Genomic DNA, 12,995 nt, shown 5'->3' with positions numbered 1-12,995 from the left:
GTTGGTTCATCTGTCTCCCAGTGATGCTATCCCAAATCCAGGCCAAGATTGCCTCTTCTGAGCAAGCTGCAGTCTTCTCTGATCACAAAAATATAAAATCTTAATGTTTAGTAATCATTAATCTTGGCCTAATGCAAAGAGACTCTGTTCCAAACGTAATTGCAATGGGTCTAGCTTTATTTTGAGCTAAAATGCRTTTTGAGTAAGTTGCACATCAGCCAAATGTGCCTCAAAGCATAGAGGCTTTTTACTGATATTTTTACTGCATACACTTTCATTTGTGCCAGAGAAGATTTACCTGTCTGAAGGAGGGCAGGTAATTTTATAGGTCCATTTATCCTGTAGTTACCCTGGATGGACATCAATCATTGCCTTTTGCAAGGATGCTTTGGTAATTTAGAGATGTGCATTCAGAGCTGCAGTGGRAACTTTTCTTTTAAAGGCTCACCAAGTGCTGAGCAGAATCTTCAAGCAAGGCACCAAATTCTCAACCACTGGTAGGCATTAAAAAATCCCTTGAGCTTTTGGATGACCTCCTGCAGAAGGCAGGAGACAGTGTGACTCTGACCTTGATATATCACTGCATATATAAGGTATTTGGATCAGTATTTGACTTGAGCATTGTTTTTTCTCAGCTTAATATTTCAGCATTACTGATGCAGCATTATGAGCAAATGAGAAAAAAAAAATTGAGATGGAGTTTGACCTCAGGCATTATCAACAGAATAGCTGCATTTTTCTTTGTTTAATTTSATTTTGTTGGGGTTTCAGTCTTTTTTTGTCCAAAGACCAGCACAAAAACCTAGCTCAAAGCTCGCRCTGAAATTTCTGAAATGCTCTTTATAAAACAAACTTTTTTTTTTTAGGAATTGTAGCAATTCAGTCTTCCAGACAGAAGTAGACAGGTAGACAGTAAGCAGAGAATCAGAAAGTTTTCACAAAAACAGGCTCACACTGCTTTCACAGTGTCGTTCCTAGGAACTGACAATCTGTCACAGTCAAATTGAATCCACCAATYGAGTTGTGATGAAATAGTACGCATCCTTGCAAAAATGTGTGTAGAAGCTAAATAAATAAATCAGCTATGAGGAGAATTACACATATCTATAGCAAACAGTCTCTCAATGGCTGTTTCATACAGCTGTCAGCAGAAAACTTCCCAGTTCAGGAAGGCTTGAGCCCACTGATAGCCCAAAACTCCCAGAGAAAATCAATATKCTTTGCTATTGTCCCTTGGGAAGGCATCAAGCACTGGCAGCTGTGAGCAGAGATTCAGGTCTCACTGTACCTCTGGTGTAAACTCTTTCAGCCTTTCCTGGCTGCAGTGGGYTTGTGCCCCTTGCAGGGACAGGGTGGGGTGCTGTGGGTGGAACGCTTGGYACGTGGATTTACCTGTGCTGTGTTTGTCCCTTCAGGAAAAAAAAGTGCATTTGTGGGAACATGCCGTTTATCAAAGTAAAAAAAAAAAAAAAAACAAACTATTTCAAATGTCATTAATACTGGAAATAACATTTCATGCTTTCAGAGCTACCAGAACTCATTGCAGAAAGAAATTGCAGAATGCTCTTAAAGCTGGAGTGGTTATTTCTGCTCTGTGGAATCTGTGTTGGCTGCTCTCCTCTCAAAGGGGAATAACCACTGCGAGGTCTCCAGCACAGCAGTTCCCTGGGATGGCAGAATTGCAGGGCTCTGGCATGCTGGTGGGTCTGGGGCAGTCCCAACACCCAGCTTCTCCCTCTGAGCAGGGCCAGCACCAACACGAGATTGGGTCAACCGTGGCTTTGCCCCGGTGATCCGTGGAAACCTCTGAGAGTGGCAATTTGGATCTTGGCTAACAGTGTACTGGGAGAAGATGAAGTGTTAGCAGTAGAAATTACGTTAAAATTAAGCACTTGATTTGCTTTGCTYTTTTGGATGCTTCATTTTCACTGTRGAATAAAGAGTTGAAGCAAGAAACCAGTTTGGTATTTCACAAATCTGACCTAGCAGCAAACTTCACCAGAGGAGCACAGGGSCATGTTCCTTCACAGCTAATGTAATTGTCAGCTGTTTGCAATTGCTCCTCAGAAATGGAATATTTAAAATATTGCAGATTTTAATCGTTAAGAAATAATTAATTGAGTTTAATGTGATGCAAAGCCACAAAACATATTAAGTCAGAGCTTGTGCAGGACAAAAAAACAACCACGATGAATGTTAATCCAATCAATTTCTACGCAAACTTTAAATGAAGTGTCTCAGGTTTTGTTGCCAATGGCTCACAAATATTTACTTTAGATGGGAAATGAGCAGGAGATTCAATGACAATATGTGCTGCCTGCTGTATTTAGAAGTATTTGTTAATCTCAATAAAGTGTTTCATATCCTCATCATGTCAACCCTGGGTACAATGCACTTTTGCATCAGCAAAACATAAAATTTATAAACTCTCTGGAAATTTTGCAAATTTTGCTTGTTTTGCCAAATAGTTCTAACATATTTTTATTGCCATTGATTTCAGCCTAATAGAAAATCCTTTTCTTCAAAGATACTTAGTCTCAGAAAAGTTTTTCAGGGGACAAAGTACTGGATCTAGATATTTAACTTTTTATTAGTGGCAAAATGAAACAACTTTCTTAAAAACAACCAAGAAATCTTTCTGCCCATTGTTTTAGTGCACAGAAAATGAAAGTTTCAGTACAGTCAGTTTCCTGTGTATTTTTCTGAGACTCGTCAAGTACAAAGTCTAATTTTTCCTACACACACAGGGCACTAAACAAAAAAAAATCAAACAACACAATGTGCTACAAAGTCCAATTGATTCAAACCCACGTGAACTACAACAAAACCATACCTGTATTCTATCAAACAATTTCAGTAAATGAATTTGTATGCCTTAAAATATATATATACACATACACACACACACACACATACATATACATATATATATATATAAATCTAAGGAACATTTATTCCTGCCAGTCTTCCTGTAAAGTTTAGGCACCAGAGGAATTTGCAATTCAAATAGAAAAAACCCACAATACTAAAAACCAATACTATAGGAGGGGTAGTAAAATTCTGAATMGCAAAATTCAGATGTGCATTTTTTAAAATCCAGGCAGTTACTCCAAAGATTTTATCTCTATAGAGGACACACAAAGATGTTACTTAAGGAGGAAGAGTTTTAGAGATAGAAGCAATTTCAGCACAGTTTTCTAAAGGAAGCTTCCTCAAACCCTGTTCAAAAATAATCTTTTTTTTTTCTTTTTTTCTAGATACTTGGACATGCCAGAGAAACCACAATCAAATATGCTATTATTTATCTTATTTTTAATGGGTACAAAGTTAAGTCTTGCAACCTGCAAACTGAAACAGCACTGTTAYGTGCATTTTGGATTTCGGATAGATCTATAAATTCACACAAGTTGCAAATACACCTTTTCTCCCCCCTCTTTAGCCATTTCCAGGGATGTGGACTGACCGGAGAATGGCTCTGGGGATGCACAGAGGCCAGGACACACAGTCCCCTTTGTCAGGAACACGCGCAGGAAATTAAAACCATTTGAGTAAATAAGGATAATGCGATTCAGGCAATCTGTAAGTTAATTGCCAGCCGATTTACCAGGGATTTGTAACCTACCTTCCATGAAAAGAGCCCTGTGTGYTAATTGGGGACCGGGCAAGCGGAGCATGGTGCGTGCAGGCATTTACACGCCTGTGYGAGGGAGCACCGAGGATGGCAGCTSCTGCAAAATATTCTCATTTTTCACCTTTTTACTGGCTGTAATTTAAGTCTAGAAGCTTCCTCCACCCCCCAGTTTATAAAACATATTTTCATTGATTTCTTGCCTTCCCAACAAAAACCCATAAAAAGCGGGGAGAAGGCAGGCGAGCGTTTCATCGGGCTTTCCTTGGCTCTTGGAGAAAAACAGCTGCTGAATATAATCCCACGGCAATGACAATGAATTATGAATATTATCCAATGAATAATTATGAATATAATCCAATGACAATGACAATTCGTGGACGAGGAAGCACACCACTCCACCGAGYGACATGGGTCTCGGTGGAAGGGCTGAGCTGCTGCGGGCTCACTCACCAGCAGCGGGTCCGTGCGGCACAGGAGGCGGCGGGAGGGATGGATGCACGATCCCGGGAGAAGAGAGGAGCGTGGAGGCAAGGAGCCCAACCCCGACGGCTCGCTCAGCTGGCAGGGCAGGGCAGTGCCACCCGGATCATGGCATGTGTCTCAGAACGAGCAGCCCGCTGCCTTCCCGAGCTCCGTCACCCCGCCGAGTCTCCTCCCTCTGCCCGCACGCCGGGGAAGCCACGGGGCTTTGTGSGGAGGGCAGGGCCAGGGCGAGCCACGGCAGTGACCTTTTCTACTCTCAGCTGAACAAGTCGTAAASTGCACGGGCAGAGCCTCGCCGGGTGCTGCCCCAAGCCAGCCGGTGACAGTGGCACTGGAATGAAGGAGAGCATCTCGTCCTGCCCGATTCCCGCAGCCACGGACGGGCTGGCAGAGCTGGCGGCGGGCGATGGATGCCGGCACGGGAGGTCAGGTGAGGCTCAGCTGCCTGTGAAGTCTTCTCCCCCAGTGTCCTGGAGACAGGTATATTTTCCTTCTGTTCCAAACACCTGCAGCAATGCAAAGGCTTTTCTGAGCCCACCAGAGCGGTGCTTTCACGGGACAATATGTGGGCATGTCATCRAGGCTGTGGAAGGAACCGAGCTGTGCCAGCCTTTGTTATACAAGRTAGGGGCACTGGTCCCCGGCTGAGGTCACTGGACAGCACCAGCCACAGCGTTCCAGGAGCTGTGCTAACACTGGGAAYAGGATCAGTGACAGGCATGACATTTTTCCCATGTGTTCCCTGATGCAGTTTTGCTTTCCAAGACAGCTATAGCTTGTAATAACCCCAAAGATGAGGCTGTGCAAGCTCTGGGAGATGCTGAAGGAACTTCTTCAGTTCATTTGGCACCATCCCACATGAGGGGACTGCCAGAGCTTTGACAAATGCATGAGCATGTGGAGTCACAATCTTTCTCTTTGGCAAATGACATAGACGTGTAACAAATGACATGTTACAGATAGTTTCCAGTGAAAATCATAATTTCCATTTTCTTTTTTTTTTTTCCTAGCAAGACTCATCACTAATTATTGAACATCAAAGCTGCCTGTAAGAGTTCTCCTGGACCAAACACTACAGGGCCAGATTTTTTAGGTGTCTGTAACCTAGGTAAGTATATCATTGTTCATGAACCACACTCCTGAGGCTTTTGTTCTTTCCTTGATCAATAATTTCATAATAATTAATCCTCTACTGTGTTTAAATGAGACTTACAAGCAGCCAGCAGCTGGTGAAGATCATTCTGTAATCCCAGTGGCATTTGAGAAGGTGCRCACATGACAAATAGACACAGAGATACTGTTATCTCATTCAGGGAGCATATCTGCAGCCTGGGCAGGAAACATCAGCAGACAATTTGTAGTATCAGATCTGGGCTGTTCCCAGGCTGCTCGGACGCAGGACTCCAAGGTGTGCTAAGTAAGTTAYTGTATTGGGAGGAGCTGAAGGCAGAGAGACCCTGCAGAGAGACCTCGACAAGTTGGGGGGCTGGGAAATCACCAACCACAGGAAGTTTAAACAAAGACAAGTGCTGGGTTCTGCACCTGGGATGGAGCAGCCCTGGATGTGTGTGCAGACTGGGGAATGAGAGGCTGGAGAGCAGCGATGTGCAAAGGAACCTGGGGGTGCTGATCCATGGCAAGTTAAACATGAATCAGCTGTGCCCTGGCAGCCAGGAGGACCACCCTTGTTCTGGGGGGTGTCAGGCACAGCATCACCAGCCGGGCAAGGGAGGGGATTGTCCTGCTCTGCTCTGACCTGGGGCAGCCTCACCTCCAGTGCTGGGGCAGCTCTGGGTGCCGCAATGTCAGAAAATACGAAACTATTTAGAGAGTATCCAAAAGAGGGCAACGAGGATGGGGAAGGTTCTAGAAGGGCAGCCATACCAGGAGCAGCTGAGTGCATTTGGTCTGCTCTGCTCTGTCTGGAGAAGCCGGAGGGGAGACCTCACTGCAGTTACAGCTTCCTCACGAGGGGAAGAGGAGGGGCAGACACTGATCTCTGCTCTGTGGTGACAATGACAGGATACAAGGAAATGGCCTGAAGTTGTGTCAGGGGAGGTTTAGGTTGGATATTAGAAAAAAATTTCTTCACCCAGAGAGTGTTTGGGCCCTGGAACAGGCTCCCCAGGGAAGTAGTCACTGCACCAAACCTCACCAAGTTCAAGAAGCTTTTGGACATACTTCTGGGTGCATGGTATGGTTCTTGTGGCTGTCCTATGCTGGGCCAGGAGTGGAACTTGATGATCCTTCTTGGTCCCCTCCAACTCAGGATATTYTTCTGTGAATTAGGAAAAACCAGAGGACTTGCACAGGATACAGAGAGAGGCAGCTGTGGCTCTCAGCATGACTGGTGCTCATGCTTAAACTAAACAAACAACAACAAAAAAAAGAGATGAAAAACTGTGGTTATTTTCTTTGCACAGATATTTGTTCCACTGTTAAGAGCCAACATGATTTGGGGTTTTTTTTAACTGATTTTTTTTAATTGTGTATGTGTCAATTCACAGTTGTTCCTGTCTTTAGGAGTGGAGCAGACTGAAGGAAAGCCCCAGCTGATGCTTGCATTAGAGCCTGAAATACCGAGCAAAGGGAATTCAGCCTGTGTTTCTGCAGTTTTGGGAGCTGGCCAGGAGCAATTTAATTTCACTGGGAAGTTTTTTTTCTCCGAAACATGAATGAGTGAGTCTGAAGGGATTGTGTTATCAACTCTGATGGCTGCTGAGATGCGTAATGGTCTTGTAYAAGGATAGTGCAGAGCCATTCACATTCAAATTAGTAATAAAAGAAATTCACTATAGGAGCATGATCCCTGAGAGATAAGATTAGGAATCTCATTCAGGAGAGACAGTGCAGACTTTGGTACCTCATCAGCTTTGCTACTGCAGGGCTCCCAAGGCAATCAGGTGAACTCAGGCTTTGAAACCTGTGTCCTCACAAGTGAGTGCAAAACCCAGTCATAAATTCCACCCTAATAAATTTTTTTCTATCTTACTGTCTCCAAGGCCATGCCTGCCCCAGGTGCTTATTTGTCAGATAAGAATGCATGACAAGTGTTCATAATTTTTTCCTCATCTGTCTTTGGGCAAACCCTGGTGTATCACAGGTATTACTTCACGTTAGTAACTGATTAAACGCGGAGTTCAACCTTTCACACTTGTGTTTTGTGCTTGGTCAGATGTGAGGCACACCCACAACACGCAGCTGACCTTTGGTCACTCCCCAACRCATAAACCCTGAGATGTTACACACGCTGTAAGTGAGGTATCACCTTATCAGACAAYGCTTCCAAACAGCTTGCATGTGCTGTTTAAACATTAAATCTGGCAGAAGGTCACCASCAGCTGTCCATTAACCAAGACAAAAGGTGGAATCCGTGCAGCAGCCACACCAGCCAAGGTGAGGTGCTGGGCTGTGCCCCTTCTTTGTTTAGAGTTGAATGAGGCTCTGCACTTTCACCTCAGCACTGGGAGGCAAAGTTTAAAAACATAATAAAAGTGTATTACAAGAAGAAGAGCACATCTTGCATGAGTAATTGCCGCTGAAAGCCCCAAGGTGATGAACCTCAGGGAAGAGTGTGGAGGTTGAATCTAATGCTGCTCAATGTGATGCTCACCAGGAATTCTCCTGAGCTGCAGGTATCAGGCTGGCATGGTACTGTGCAGTCCTTCCAGCCTCTCCAATTCTCTCAGGAGTCCTTTTGGTCTGTCCCATTAGCTCTGAGAATAATGTGACATGCCTTTCTCCTGTAAGGCTTAACATTCCCACAGCAAATTATTTCAACCAAGTCCCAGTTAAATTGCTATGATATTAACATCATACATGTTACTTGAGTGGAAGGTTTCTCAGGMGCTCCTCTGCTGCTCAGAGTGAGCTGCATTTCACTGATATGTCCCATTTTCCTGAATTTAGGCTTAGAGCTGTAATCCTTCACAGCCCTGCTTTGTCTTACAGGTGTTTTGCTTCTACCTTACTCCTAAGGCCAAAGCCTGGCTTACTTGAGAATTAACCTACCTAGGAAATACCTAAGAGCTGYTTCCTCTCAGTGAACACAACAGACCCTTAAGCTGCTTCCTCCAACCCCTCTCCATGTCTGCAGACACATTTTCCTTCCCAGTTCTCTGACWTCTTGAAGACAGCAAGTCCCAGAGAGGGAACCAAAGCACCCCAGTGCAAAGCACTGCACCCTCTGTGAAATGTCCTGAACACAAAGGGCAAAGACAAATTCATAGATACCCTCAAGAGTTTTTACATCCATTCATTGCTGTTCTAACGTGTACCAGCCACTGAGGTGTTTACTTCTCACTGTAAAATTGCTGTGATCTTGTTCCAGCGCAGAAATGTCTTGTCCTGAGGGAATTGCCTGCTGGCAAACAGCAGCAGCAGGGCAGTGCTGAAGAGCTGTTCTCCCTCGTGTGCTGAGCTATGAAGCAGAGAAGCGAGTGGAGCTCTCAGCATCCTTCTTCCCCAGTGCCCTCTAGTGACTGACACTCGGCTCTCCCGGCTCAGCCGCGCAGATCCTGAAACGCAAATTCCTGAAACACAAAGCTGCTTAGGGCCAGGCCCGCGGGAAGAAAAGAAGTAATATTGAGTTTGTCCTTAGTGACAGTGCGGGATGTGAAACTTGGTGGTTTGGTTTACTTCCCTGTGCTTCATGCAGGCAGCAGCACCCCTGCTCTGTCCCAGGTGAAACAAAAACGAAGAAACAGCAAAAGTGCTTCCTGAAAACACAGAGGACCACTCTGGAAAAATAGATTAAGGCTGTTTCAGGAGGGGCTTGCATTAGCTGTGTTTTCACCACCATTCAGTACATCAACACTCACACTGCACAGACTTTGAAGAGAGAAGAGCTTCAGAGAGTGCCTGATGTGATGCTCAGGGTCATGCCTTGCTGCATCATCTCATGTCCCTGWGGGATCATTGCAGAKCTGGGRGTGTTCAGCCTGGAAAAAAAATRAGGCTCAGGACAGACGTTATTGCTCTTTAAAACCACCTGAAAGGAGTTCTTAAAGAGGTGGGGGTCAGTTTATTCTCCCAGGTCACTTTTAAGTGACAGGATGAGAGGAAATGAGAGGAAATGAGAGGAAATGGCCTCAAGTTGTSCCAGAGGAGTTTTAGATTCGATATTAGGAGAAATTTCCTCATGGAACACTTTCCATAGTCAGGCTTTGCAACAGGCTGCCCAGGAAAAYGGTGGAATCACCAKCCCTGGAAATGTTAACAAAATGTGTAGCTGTGGCACTTGGGAGATGGTTATCTGTACCTAAAAAAGGAGAGAACACCAGTCGGTCAGAGCTCCTGGGTGCACACCCCAGAGACCCTCAGGAGATGCCTGTCCCCTTCCCCATCCCCAAGAGGCTCCCCAAGAGTCACATCTCTCCCAGAAGAGCAGCCCAGGAAGGGAACCTTGTCACACCTCTGCTGAGCAGGGTGCATTGCACCCCCACTGTGTGCACAGGGATTAACACTGGGCTGTCCCCAGCACCCCACAGAACTGGGGTGCAGCTGGGTCAGACCACAACAGCTCTCGATGCACCTTCCCTGAACTCCCTTCCCAGCTCCCAGACCCCAAACACAAGGCACAAACCTCCTGGGAGGGACAAATGGCACTGACCCCTCTCTGGCGTTGTTTGCCCCCCACTCTGGGGCTGAGAGGGGCAGAACCAACCCAGCCATCCCTCAGAGGGGATCGAGGGATTATCCACCACCCACAGGGAGGTTTCCCTGGTTGTGCCGGGCTTCTCCCACCCTGGCCAGCAGGGAGAGACTCCCTTGACAGCACGGCTGGGTGTGGGGCTGTTTTTCGACACTCCGGGCACTCGCCCTGCTGTGCTGCCTGCAGCTCCTGTGTCCCCTGACMCTCCTTGGATGAGGTGACACGTGTKCCTCTCGCCGTGGGGCTGGCTGCTCCTGGCTCCTCGCTGCGCCTCCACAGGGCAAACAAGAGCCACAGGGCACGGGGATTGCTATGCCAGGGCTGGGCTCACTCCGATCGGGATCTGCTGACACGGAGTCGCCTCACATGGGGGTGCTGTGAGCCCGTCCATGTCCCTTGATGTCCCTGACACGTGCGGTCCATGCCGGTGGCGCTCAGCCCGACAGCTCCGGTGAGCTCAGGACAAATTGTGAAGGTGCCGAGTCCTGGCACGGGGAGCTGGAACAGCCTGCCGGGATCTCACGGGAGAAACCGGGAAACCTGCGGAAAAAACCAAGCTTGTCACGCCTCTTGGTGTRCGCCGGGAGGATGGAACGCCGGGAGCAAGTGGAGCAGCTGGAGCAAGTGGCCGAGCCGTGCGACAGCCGGGCAGGGACCGGGACACGGGMGGGTGCAGGAGCAGCACCAGCACGGCCAATGCCCCTCCCGGGGACTCCTGCCCCGCACCCAGACATTGGGATCCCAGGATCCCSAGCCAGCAGCTCCTCGGAGCCCGGGATCGGCTTGGATTGTGCAGCAGTGAGGAGCCGGGAGGTGTCGGGAGTGTCCTGAGTGCTCCAGGGACACGGGAAGGGCAGGTCCGGGAGGGGACTSGGGACAGTGACAGCCTTGCAGAGAGGGTTTCATAGGTAAGTGTGATCCTTAAAAAGTTGCCTAGACACGGTGGGATGCTCACCGAGATTTTGTAGCAGTTGGGTGAGGAGTATAAAGCTGGTGGGGGTGGAAGTTCCTGGAAGTGCCGCTGTGCCCAAAGGGGGCAGTGGGAAAGAGCCCAGAGGGCCGTGGGGTTCCGGGCGGGTCTGAGCCTGGGTGCTGGGTGCCCGGGGAGGGGAACAGAGCGCCTGGGACCTGAGAAACATCAATACTTCCAGAAGGCAGTAGCAGAGGGGTGACGGAGTTTGGGAGCTCCTTGCAGAATCCCCTCAGCTGCTGCTGGCTTGTGAGCCCTCGGGGAGCCACGGCCTCGGGCTGGAGGATGGTGCAGGGAGGCTGCTCTGTCCCAGAACCCCAGAGCAGAGTGTAAACCTTCTCCTTGCCCTACAAGCCCTAGGGGTGACCGCTTTGGGTTTGTTTGACTCGGTGATGTGGAGCGCCGGCAACAAGAGGCTTTTCCTTCCTGCCTGCTGCTGGCAGCTGTTTGGCAAGGGTCGTGCTGCTGACATCTCAGATAATTAATTTATATTTATAATAATGCAGGAGTGCCTGCAGGTAAGGGATCATAAGTATGTACTTGCTTTACCAGCCATTGTAATAACTTTTAATAAAGAARKMYAYRGARRYWWWRYYTCYRTRKMYTTGYCTCTGCTCAGCAGCCTCCTGGCTGTGTCCTGTCCTGTRTGGAGGACACAGGTCCCTACAAGATTCGTGGCTTTGGTCCCTGGTCCCAGTGGACCAACCCCTGCATGCATTGGAGGAGAAAGAGGCCTGGAGAGGAAAGATTCAGGCAGGGGTTCTGCAGGAGCCCCGTGCTGGGGACACAGGGCTCACCTGTCACTGGAAAGAGGGGACCTCAGCCCTTCTGGCTGTGTGGCTCTGAAGCCCTTGATCCTGGGCACTCTCAGCTCGTCCATGAGCTCCTGCAGCAGCYGGGCCATTGCTGAACGGGACCCCTCAAACCAGGCTCAGACCCAGCCCCCAACCCTGCTCTGTGCCTTGTGTGYGGCAGGGATTTATGAGCAGCAGCCAGGAGGGAGCAGAGGTGACCCAGCATGCCTGTGGCCACAGATGACATCTGTYCCCACAGCAGGCACATGCTCAGCTCCCAGCTCGGGCTGACTCCACGGCACATCCACTCTCTCCTGCCTCTTTGTGCGCAGCTTCCATGCTGTGAACACACACGGYCAGCAGCGGCACAGCCTCACCCCTTCGCTCCGGGAGCCACTGTAAGAAACGCAGCGGGAGTTGCTGGAGTGGGAAAGGTATTTCTGAATAAATCCCGCTCCTGTCCTGAAGGTGCCAGCATAGAAACACTGATGTGCCAGAGCCTCCGGGTACCCTGCAGCCCACTCTGGGCTAAAAGCAATTTTTCTGTTCACAGCAACAAATTTTAAACCAGTCTGAGCCAGGGCAACCSCAGCCCTGGAGCTCTTCCCTGTTTGTCACCACGGCAGGCAATGGATAAAGCCTTGCACCCCCAAGTCCCAGCTCTTCCACCACAGCACATTACACCCCGCACCCCCAGCCGCAGGGAGCCACTCCCATGTGACGGTCTGACAGTGTTTGAGTGGGGAAAACAGAACGAGACTGGGAATCCCATGTCATCGTCATCATCATCTTCATCATCATCATCATCATCATTCCCCCACTGCTGCCTTCTGTGTGTTGGTGATGGGGACAGTCGAGGCATACACAGGGATGGGTTCAGTGCTCTTGGGCCTCTCTGAGCAGAGGGCAATGCTGTCACCAGCTCTGCAAACATTGGTGCTGTCCRCAGAGAAGTTGTTCCTGTAGCCGGTTTGGCTTCTGATTTGTTTTATTTTATCTTCTCACTGAATTTTGTGGTCTGGCCTCATTGGAGTGTGAGTGTGCGAGAAAAAGCCTCCTTTACCTGACAACCTCATGGTGGCTCTGACCACACAGCCTGGAAAGTACAGCAGTGATTCCGACGCCACAGAAGGACACAGAGACATAAGTACAAGGCACGGGCAGGAAGACAGGCACCGCTTTTATTGCTGGCGTTACCCAGGGATGAGGGAGCGAGCAGAGCGAAGGCAAACTCCTCGTGGTGCATTTCCCAACATTCAGGGCAGCAGCAGCAACTGCAGCGGCTCYGCAGGGTGCACTGAAGGTGGCAGCATCTGCAATGGGACAGGACAGAAGGGTCACCCTTCTGCTCCGGCACTGCAGCAATCCTGCGTCTGGAGTCAGGTGTCGTTGTGGAAAGAGAGACCCTGGGAAGCCTCTGGGTGCTGTGCAGCAGGGAGATAAAGCAGCGCCAGCACCCCCAGC

The 12,995-nt window shown here is 48.6% G+C and overlaps 1 protein-coding gene across 1 annotated transcript in view; it reads right to left on the bottom strand.

Annotated features, from left to right (window-relative positions):
• The window catches only part of ABCG2 (ATP binding cassette subfamily G member 2 (Junior blood group)), an 18,606-nt gene extending 14,273 nt beyond the window's left edge, over positions 1-4,333 (bottom strand). Inside the window, exon 1 of the mRNA XM_057369210.1 lies at positions 4,082-4,333. The gene's annotated coding sequence lies outside the window, so the exon portion shown is untranslated. The remainder of the gene's footprint in view (positions 1-4,081) is intronic.
• Between the last annotated feature and the right edge of the window lie 8,662 nt (positions 4,334-12,995).

The sequence above is a fragment of the Malurus melanocephalus genome, unplaced genomic scaffold (genome assembly GCF_030028575.1).
Source record: "Malurus melanocephalus ecotype Western Australia unplaced genomic scaffold, MMel_1.1 scaffold_105, whole genome shotgun sequence".
In the NCBI taxonomy this organism is placed as follows: domain Eukaryota; kingdom Metazoa; phylum Chordata; class Aves; order Passeriformes; family Maluridae; genus Malurus; species Malurus melanocephalus.
Note: the sequence above shows the minus strand (reverse complement) of the source record. Positions and strands in the feature narration are given on the sequence as shown.